Source organism: Charadrius vociferus, unplaced genomic scaffold (genome assembly GCF_000708025.1).
Source record: "Charadrius vociferus isolate BGI_N301 unplaced genomic scaffold, ASM70802v2 scaffold115, whole genome shotgun sequence".
NCBI lineage: Eukaryota > Metazoa > Chordata > Aves > Charadriiformes > Charadriidae > Charadrius > Charadrius vociferus.
This window is the reverse complement of record NW_009648636.1, coordinates 397,945-407,178: the sequence shown is the minus strand read 5'-3', so window position 1 is coordinate 407,178 and position 9,234 is coordinate 397,945.

Here is a 9,234-nt window from a genome sequence, read left to right as displayed (position 1 = left end):
CCAAATATTTGGGTCTAGACTCATCATACCTAACTTTAAGTGTCTAACTTCAGTTATCTGCCTATATTAAGAGGGCAGTGAGACTCTCCCTGGCCAGTGCAAGGAGATATTCGCTTTGAGTGGATGATTCAAGTTTACGTGGCCATAGCTTACCCTGTACAGATTACTACACTGTCTCAAAATTTGGATTCTTTCAAGTCTCTTGGCCAGGATCCTGGCACTACACTTTCACCTCCCTACCATCAAACGCGCAGATGAAACAACAACTGCTTTACTCGGGGTAATCTCCGCAGCAAGAGAATCCCTGTTTCCTGCTACTTGATATTAATCTATGCAAACCAGCACAGACATGAGTTATGTCTACGTATCTGAAATAATACATGTAACACTGTCCTCTGTACACAAAAGGGTCAGGGAGAGGCTGGAAACCCTCAGAAATTCTTGGCTCTTCCAGATAATCCCGTGTCACGGCATTGCTGAACTGACCTCTCGCCATCCAGTTCATTAACTGCTCACATGTTTGGTGTACCTGGAATATTCTCAGCTGATTTCCGCATTACGTCACCAGTCTGTGAGGGAGAGAGGGATTAATATTGCATATTTCTTAATTTCTTAGCCCTTGGTTTTCAGAAATATGTCATAACCATAATTATTTCCTTTCCTAATATTCAGAGGTGATGTGATGTTCTGGTGAAGATAGTATTTGGTGAAGGCCAAAGAAACTGTCTAGCAACTCTATACGTGTTTTAGCAAAAGCAACAAAGGACTTTGGAATTACGAAAAGAAAGGAACAAAAACAATCTCGTTTTGTTCCTTTCTTTTCGTAATTCCAATCTCTAATGTTATGGTATGGAAGGTGAAATATGGTTCTCGCTGTGTCGTGGTTTAACCCCAGGTGGCAACCAGGACCAGGTAGCCGCTCGCTCACTCCCCCTGGTTGCTATGAGGGAGAGAATCAGAAGAGTAAAGGTGAGAGAGCTTGTGAGCTGAGATAAAGACAGTTTAATAAGTAAAGCAAAAGCTGTTCACGCAAGCAAAGCAAAACAATGAATTCATTCACTGCTTCCCATCGCAGTCAGGTGTTCAGCCATCCCCAGGAAAGCAGGGCTCCATCACACATAAGTTACTTGGGAAGACAAACACCATAGCTCCAAACGTCCTCTCATTTCTTCCTTTTCTCCATCTTTATATACTGAGCATGACCTCACATGGCATGGAATATCCCCTTGGTCAGTTGGGGTCAGCTGTCCTGGCTGTGTCCCCTCCCAGTTTCTTGTGCCCCCCCGGACAGTGTGAGGAGCAGAAAAGGCCTTGACTGCCAAGCAACAACCAAAGCCATCAGTGAGCTATCATCACTGTTTCTCATCCCAAATCCAAAATGTACCACTGCACCAGCTGCTAGCAAGAAAGTTAACTCCATCCCAGCTGAAACCGTGACACACCGGTGATGGAAAGTCAGCAGAGACTTCGTAAGGGTAGTGATTACGTTGCCGTCACAGCATGGAGATGGAGAAGTGCGGGAAAACTTGGAGTCACCTTCATACCCTTAAAGAAAACCTTGAGAGAAACTTGTGACAGCGTCCACAGTAATGGCACATATTCTCTTGGCAAGGAAGACAAAGAGAGGGACATTCTTTATGTATATGCCACTGCGCCCTCTTTTTCCGATACAGGACAGGAACTGCGTGTGTCAAGAGATGAAGCAGCCAGCAATGATCTCCTGCACATGGAGCTTATAAACTGTGTCCACACTCTGCATAGCCTCATAGGTATCATTTGTAGAAAGCTTTGCCTACATTCCTATTTGGAGAAAACTGGTTATTACAACTTGCCTTGTAAGACAAAGATCCACCCATTGGAGGTATGTCAACAGGTACAGACAAGTCACGTCAAATAGGAGGTGAAAACACATTGCACAACGTGATAAATTATCTTCCTGAGAAGTCACTTCTATAATAATATGGGCATAACATGTGCTTCTTTCGCTAGATCTCATGGAAGGTACTTCCTCTCTTGAAGCATTACATCAGTGACAGCAAACGTAGTATTTCTTTGCACCTACGAGGCTCCTACAAAGAACAGCCGTAAATCATATTGTTCTACAAGATTTAAATACATATTTATAAATTGCAGTTGTATTGGTTCTTGACTTTTCATTTGGAGAAATATACTGGAACCACCACCTGAAAATTTGCTAGGTTCTTTTAGCTTCCGATCATACCATCAACACAGCATTTCTCTGACCTACCAAGTAGCCGTCCCTCTAGTTTTGAATTAATCTTTCTGTGGAATGGGCAACCAACAGTTTGCACAATCTTCTAGAACAGATTTCCCCAGTCTTGTACAAAACCACTAATTTTTTTCTCTCACTACTGATAATTTCTCGACTAATACAAGTTTGCTTTTTTCTTTTTCACCACAGGATTGGCTTGGAGACATCATTGCTCTCCCATGGCTTCCCCCCCCCGCCCTTGTTGCTTTTAGATGATTATCAGACAGGAGCACTGTCCCTCTCAAAACGTCATTAATGCAAACAGCATTTAGGATTTTATTCCAGGATTTGGCAATTTATTGTATTCTTTCTCAGCCTTTGAATTCCCGTATGATCGCAGCCAGATCATGTTAGAATCATAGAATATCTCAAGTTGAAAGGGACCCATAAGGACCATTGAGTCCAGCTCCTCTCTGCTGACAGAGGAAAACTCAGTGCCCATGTATACATCCTCTGGACACTCTAAATAAACAAGAATGAGCTATCTTGAGCGAGGCTGAGCTCATACGGCTCTAGAATTAACTCTTTCATGTAATTCAGGCCTCGGAACCAGTATAGCCACGGGACATTTTCCTGGGCTAATATATCCAATATGGCAGCACTGAAAATACATTTTTTAAAAAAGGTATATTAATATTCACTTACACTAAAGGGTGCTCAGGCAATATATACAGGATACTGAATGTGCAGACCGTACAAATAAGTACGTTTAATTTGAGCAGCATCCTTTGCTCTGTGACTGACTAATACAGGAGCAGAATGACCTGAAAATGAAGAACAGAAAAATGTGACTACAAAATCATAACCAAAAAAAAAGGAAGACTTAAACATAGTAGTAGGTAAACAAGTATTTTTTAGGTAAACAAGTATTTTTAACTCATCTTTATTTCACTACATTTCAAGTAGATTAATTCCTTTAACAAACTAACCTCTTTTTATCATCTAGGCATTTAAGGATTGTTCTGTGTGGTGGTACAGATATAGAAAGTGCTCCATGACATCCCTCTGTCTCAAAAAAGGATGATGTGAGTGTTAGAATAGTTCAGATACAATGAACAAACTCTTACAGTGAACAAACAATGAACAAATTCACTTAGCTGGCTAAAAATGCATTATCTAAACGGTTTATTTATTCTTGCTCTATAACAATTTGAGAAAAGTGGACAGCATAAATTACATCTAGAGATGGCTATCTCGCTTCATTGACAAGAGGACCTAGACACTAGCTTAGACTAGATGCTTTTCTTTATAAAGGTAGGTAAGATGAATCCTATTTAATGAGTCCTTCACTCTTAGGGTTGGTAATGTTCTTTTTCTAAACAGTCATTGCTGGAGGCAGCACAAGTCTAAGATTTAAAGAAAACCGAAGCACTTGAGATCTACTCAGATTTTTTTTGTATTCCTTCTGTTTGTTACAGACTGTGACCAACTCACATCTCCATCTTCTCTCTCGCAAGTGAAATAACAGAGTTCTTTAAGGAATTGTACTTTCAGCTCTTATCACCACCTTTTCTTTATTTTTTTTTCTTTTAATGATTGAAACAAATTTCAGAAAAATTCTGAAGAAGCAGCTGAAATAGAAAATCAAACAATTAATAACTTCTTGCAGAATTACTCTCTTACAGTGCATTCACCATCCCTCACCTTTAGTAGTGAGTTTACATGATTCTTCTTTATTCTCCCCAAGGGAAATAGAATATTAAAATCACAGTCAAGTTATTCAACCAATCTCAACCGAGAATTGGCTCCTTGCACACTTAGAATTGTCTTACCAAATCCTGGACGCCCACTCACTCTGTGGGAACAATTTAGTCACTTTTATTGGAGGGAAACGAGGGGGAGCAAAGCAGGGCCGTATCATTCAGTCTGTCAGTTAGGAACCATTATCAAGATGAAAAGGGAGGATCTGCATTTTGTGGCTGGACTGGTTCCTTGCACAACCCGTGCCTAGCACCTACGAGGTTGCGTAATCCTCTTTGACCTCAAGTGGCTGGATCCACATTTCATCACAACTCATCCTTTCTTTTACGACCTTCTTCCTTCTGCTTCCCCGCTAAGGTGAAAGAAGCAGAGACGGGAAGTTAACGCTGGCTCTTATGTTAGCCAAACCACACAAATCATTCTTGCTTGCCAAACAGAATTTAGCAGGTTAGCAGAGACTTTGGCTCGCCGTTGCGTTTGGAAATGTAAATTTGTATAGGTGGCATAGCTATAGGATACACGCCAAATCACTTCACATCCCCAGGCCCAGGAGTGCAGCTGGTTCTGGAAGTTTCTGTGATTTATAACTGCAACTTGAGTGTTGTAAAACAAGGCTACAATTCAAACAATCAACGCCATGTAAATCACAGACAAATGACCCTCTTCGGTGCCTTTGAATATGTATAACGATAATCAAAATCTGTTGAAAGCTTCTTACACGTTGATAAGGAACCATAAAAATAATTGTCTGATTATAATTCCTTTATAGTAGAAGTGTAGCTGTCCAACATACAAAGAACAGACAATATAATTCAATGAATCAATATAAATGGTGTTAAGTAGTTTAGCATAGATAAGCGAATCTTGCATTGTAGCACCTCCTTTAAGAGGGTTATCATATTAGAAACATCTTCATATAAGGGCAGGTCTCAAACAGCCATTAGAAAAAAACATTCATAAATTATGGCAAATGCTTTTCTATTTGCTTGCACAATCTCTGCATAGCTTCTATGGATCAACTGTGCAGTATTCTATTTTCCTTTTCTGATGTCATCGCATCACTTAGCTCAAGAATCTCATTATTTGAAGCAGATGATATTCTGTTGCTCAAAGTCCAAGAACCTCACTTATGATTATTTATGCATACCAGGTTATTTCATGCTTGCTTTTTTTTGTTAGATTATTTTATGCTCTTCGTTTAAAGCTGGCCTGTATTACTGAAAGAGAAATTGGCAAAAGCACAGGAGCGTAACTATTCCCAGTTGATTTTTACTTCAGCTTTTACGAATTAAAGATCAGCAAAGAGTAACAAAGAGAAACTCTTCATTGGAGTTTAGTCAGAGTATGCATAATTTAAAACTATCTAAGCAAAACAGAAGGGAAAATGGTGTTGGTAAAAAGTAAAAAAGAGCATCCTTAAGAGAGAAAGAAACGTTACACCTCAGGCAGGCAAAGCAACCACCGAGGTGAGCAAAAGTGTTGCCCCATCTCAACGAAGGAACTGGGAAGATGATAATGCCTCTAAGAATGCAGAACAGGTAACTAATGTGGACTTCAGGCGGTGACTTTTCAAGCACATCCGAAGTATCCCATCTCCCAGTTCCTGAGGTTCCCTGGACAGCTTCCATACAGAGAGAAGGGATACCGCAAACTTCCTTGTACACGTTTGTGGGGAAACAACAGATGCATAAAAGAATCCAGTTGGTCCTCACAAACGCCTTTGCTGTGTGTCCCTTCTCTGTTGTCAGCAAAGGCTCATGGACTAACTGATGTTACGTCCTACGTAATGTGAATCGGAGTTTAGAGCGAGTCCTTCGCTGCGTTGCAGGCACAGGACCACAGTCCGTTTCTTTTCAGTTCTACATCCTTGAATTGATGGACCACGAGCTCTCCTCTCCTGGCTGGAACCGGCTCATCGAGGCACAGAACCGGGGTCTTCATCTGGATTTGTGGATTACTGCTACACAGGTTAACTCAACGGAGTGCTTTTTTTCTTCTCTGTCTATAGACACCAGGTTCTCGTATGGTATTTTCTTTAGATGATCTGCCTGGAGGATTAACCTCGGGAGGAAACAGATTGCATTTTAAAAACACGTGTCCTAAGTGTTTTATGCCAGCCTGGCATGATCGATATTAGTGGATACCATGCAAGTATTGCACTTTACTTCTCTTAATTGCTCCTAATCCTCGATTAGACAAACAGAGGCCTTGAACTATGCCTGTGGGACACTTCTGAAAATCCAAGTGGAGTACTAATTGTTTAATCTTAGCCCTGGGCAGCTGCTTGTTGCTTATATACTGATTGCTCACAGATTATAAACCTAAGGAGGCGGCGACGCCAGACGCACAAACCGCTCCACGACCCATTGGCTGGCCCAGTGCTGCAAGTACTGTTGGTGGGGCATGAAAAACAAAGCTGTGCAGCAGCTGGGATTATTTTATGCCTGGGAGATCTGGATCTTGAAATATGAAATATACAGCAGGATCTCCCGGTGTCCTGGGACAAAAGGCTGAGAGCAACATGATTCAATGAATTTGGACCCAAATGGATTGTATTAGGGACATAATGCGATTTCATTTCCTTTTGTAGGAGGTGTACAAGGGCGTTGTGAGCTGCAGACTGAGGCAAAGGAATGAGCTTCCTTAGCCGGGGCTGTTGGAGTCAGTCCCAACCACTGCTAGTGTGTCACGGGATATTGCACGGAGCAAGCGAAGGAGATGCAAGACTAGTCCTCAGCCATAGGATCGTAGAATGGTTTAGGTTGGAAGGGACCTTGAAGATCATCAAGTTCCAACCCCCCTGCCCTGGGCAGGGACACCTCCCACCAGCCCAGGTTGCTCCAAGCCCCGTCCAACCTGGTCTTGAACACCTCCAGGGATGGGGCAGCCACAGCGTCTCGGGGCAACCTGCCCCAGGGGCTCACCGCCCTCACAGTCAAGAATTTCTTCCTGATCTCTCATCTAAATCTCCCCTCTTCCAGATTGAAGCCATTCCCCCTCGTCCTATCACTCCATGCCCTTGTAAAGAGTCCCTCTCCAGCAGGCCCTCTTTAGGTACTGGTACCTAAAGGTACATAACACCACATCCCTTCTCTCCATAAACTGCCCTGAGATGTAACCCAATCAGGAGAGGGCTGAAAAAATTCTGCTATTTCTAATGCCTTGGTTGTTATCCCAAGACACTGACCTGTGTTTGCTTTTGGGATGCATTTTCAGTGGTGATATCAGCACTTGCTAGTCTGCCATGAGCCCCACAGTTCTGGGTATTTTTCTTAACTGTTCTGTTCCCAGCAGTCACAAAAGTGAAAAAAAAAAATAAAAATCCTGTATTCATGGAGTGGAGAGAAGAAGGGGGGAAAGGTGCCTTATGCTTACTCAGAAAAGCTTGAAACTTTGAGCTCTGTGCGTAAGAGCAACTCGGAAATCAGTGAGTGCTGGGAGAAGGTTCTCTTGGGATAGGGGTAGGAGAGGGGGAAAAGGTGCATTTCCTCTTCAGTTCTCAAAAAGTTCTCTTAATTTTTAAAATACTGTTGGTATTTGTAGCCTTAAAAAAAAAGCCCTATATTTTGTTTAACTCTGCAACTTGAATTTCAGGGTTTGACAGTCTGATTTTAGATGCATTCTGGAAAAGGTTCATTCATCCTGCGTAAGGAAGTGGGACCCGCTGTTGACAGGACCATCCCCGGGTTTCCAAAGCAGTCGTAAGCCAGCTTGGAACAGGTTAAGAAATTACAGTTTTACCACACCAGCCCTGAAAGCAAACACCTACTGCTGTCACTGTGATGCTGCCAATAGTTTTCCGCAGCGGACCAGGTTTTGATGCACTGCCAGCGTCACACCTTAAGGAATCAATGGACCCAAACGCGACACAGCCCCATGTCACCTCACCCTTTACTTCCCATTCTTCTCGCCTCAACCAGGACCTTGATCTAAGTATCCATGTGCACAATTTCTATTCAGAGCTTTTAAAATACTCACTTCTTGTGGTTGGTTTTTTTTTTCCCACTGCAGGCGCAGAGCGTACCCATGGGGATTAGCTGTGGGAAGTGGACAGAAAATGATCACGGACCCCCGAGAATTCACACTGGTTGCTCATGCCCGGAGCTACTTCTGTATTCGCTACACTAATTCGTTACCCAGATGGGGCCTTCAGGTAGGCTGCGTCACAGATAGTAAAGTAACGCAATTTTACAGTGGACACTGAAACAGAGCAGGTGGGGAGTGTCCTGAGGAAACAACGGGCCACAAGGAGCAGATCTCACTGCCTTGGCTGGACAGGAGAGAAAAGGACTGATTTCTTTGCCCTTTTCTTTCCTGTTTACTTTAAAAAATAAACCCCAGCTTGTTAGTCACAAACATCTCCTTAAGCTTTTTTTTTAGCTTGGTTTTCCAAGAAAATGAGATTTATGAGGTGCCTACCTCTTTCTCGGCTCGTTTTCCTCCCAGCCAACAACTCGTGAACTCACTGGGGCCTCTACGCCGTTTCAAATTTGATAAAAATATGCCAAGAATAAGTTCCTAACAAGTTTGTATAAACTGACAGCTGGTTCTGAAAGCTCTTCAAGCATCTCCAGTGAGGGCTCAGCTATTGTGAGACAGAGAGAAACTAACAACTGGTAAAATAAAAATAAAAATAGAAAACCCTTTCAACTGGAACTTGTAGTTAAGGAATATAAAGTTATGAGAAACTAGGCTCTGTCGTTTAGACTCCAACTCCATACTCCAAACACTGTGCTCTCTCTTGAGACTTCTGTTAACTTACTTTCCATGTTGGAGTAATATCCTTGACTGTAGCTTTATTTGAATTTGAAAATGGGCAGAATAACTAAATATTCGCCTTGGCTAGGCTGATTCTTTGTCTGTGTCTTGCTGTCTACTGCAGTTTTAGATCAAGATTTGATTGTCAGACTAAATCCCCTTCTGCTTTTTGCAAGAGGGATTGAAAGAACGGGCTGCTTGTATAAAAGGCCATGTGGTTATTTCTGTACTCCATTCCTTGGAGAAGAGTTTTTGGAGGAGTCTTGTGCAGAAGGCAACTCAAGGACTCTGACCTGTCATCCAGACCCCGAGTCTCTCCCCCTCAGAAAATGAGACACCATAAGCTGATAGCAAAGAGCACCTTCTGTGGTTACCAGGACAGATTCCTCAAAGTAGACATGAGTCCTCCAGGACACGGGCAAACTCCTTATGGTATCCAAAGCTATGGCAAAAAGAAGGTGCTTGAGAAAAATGCCTGTTGCTTGCTCCTTTCTCCACATCGT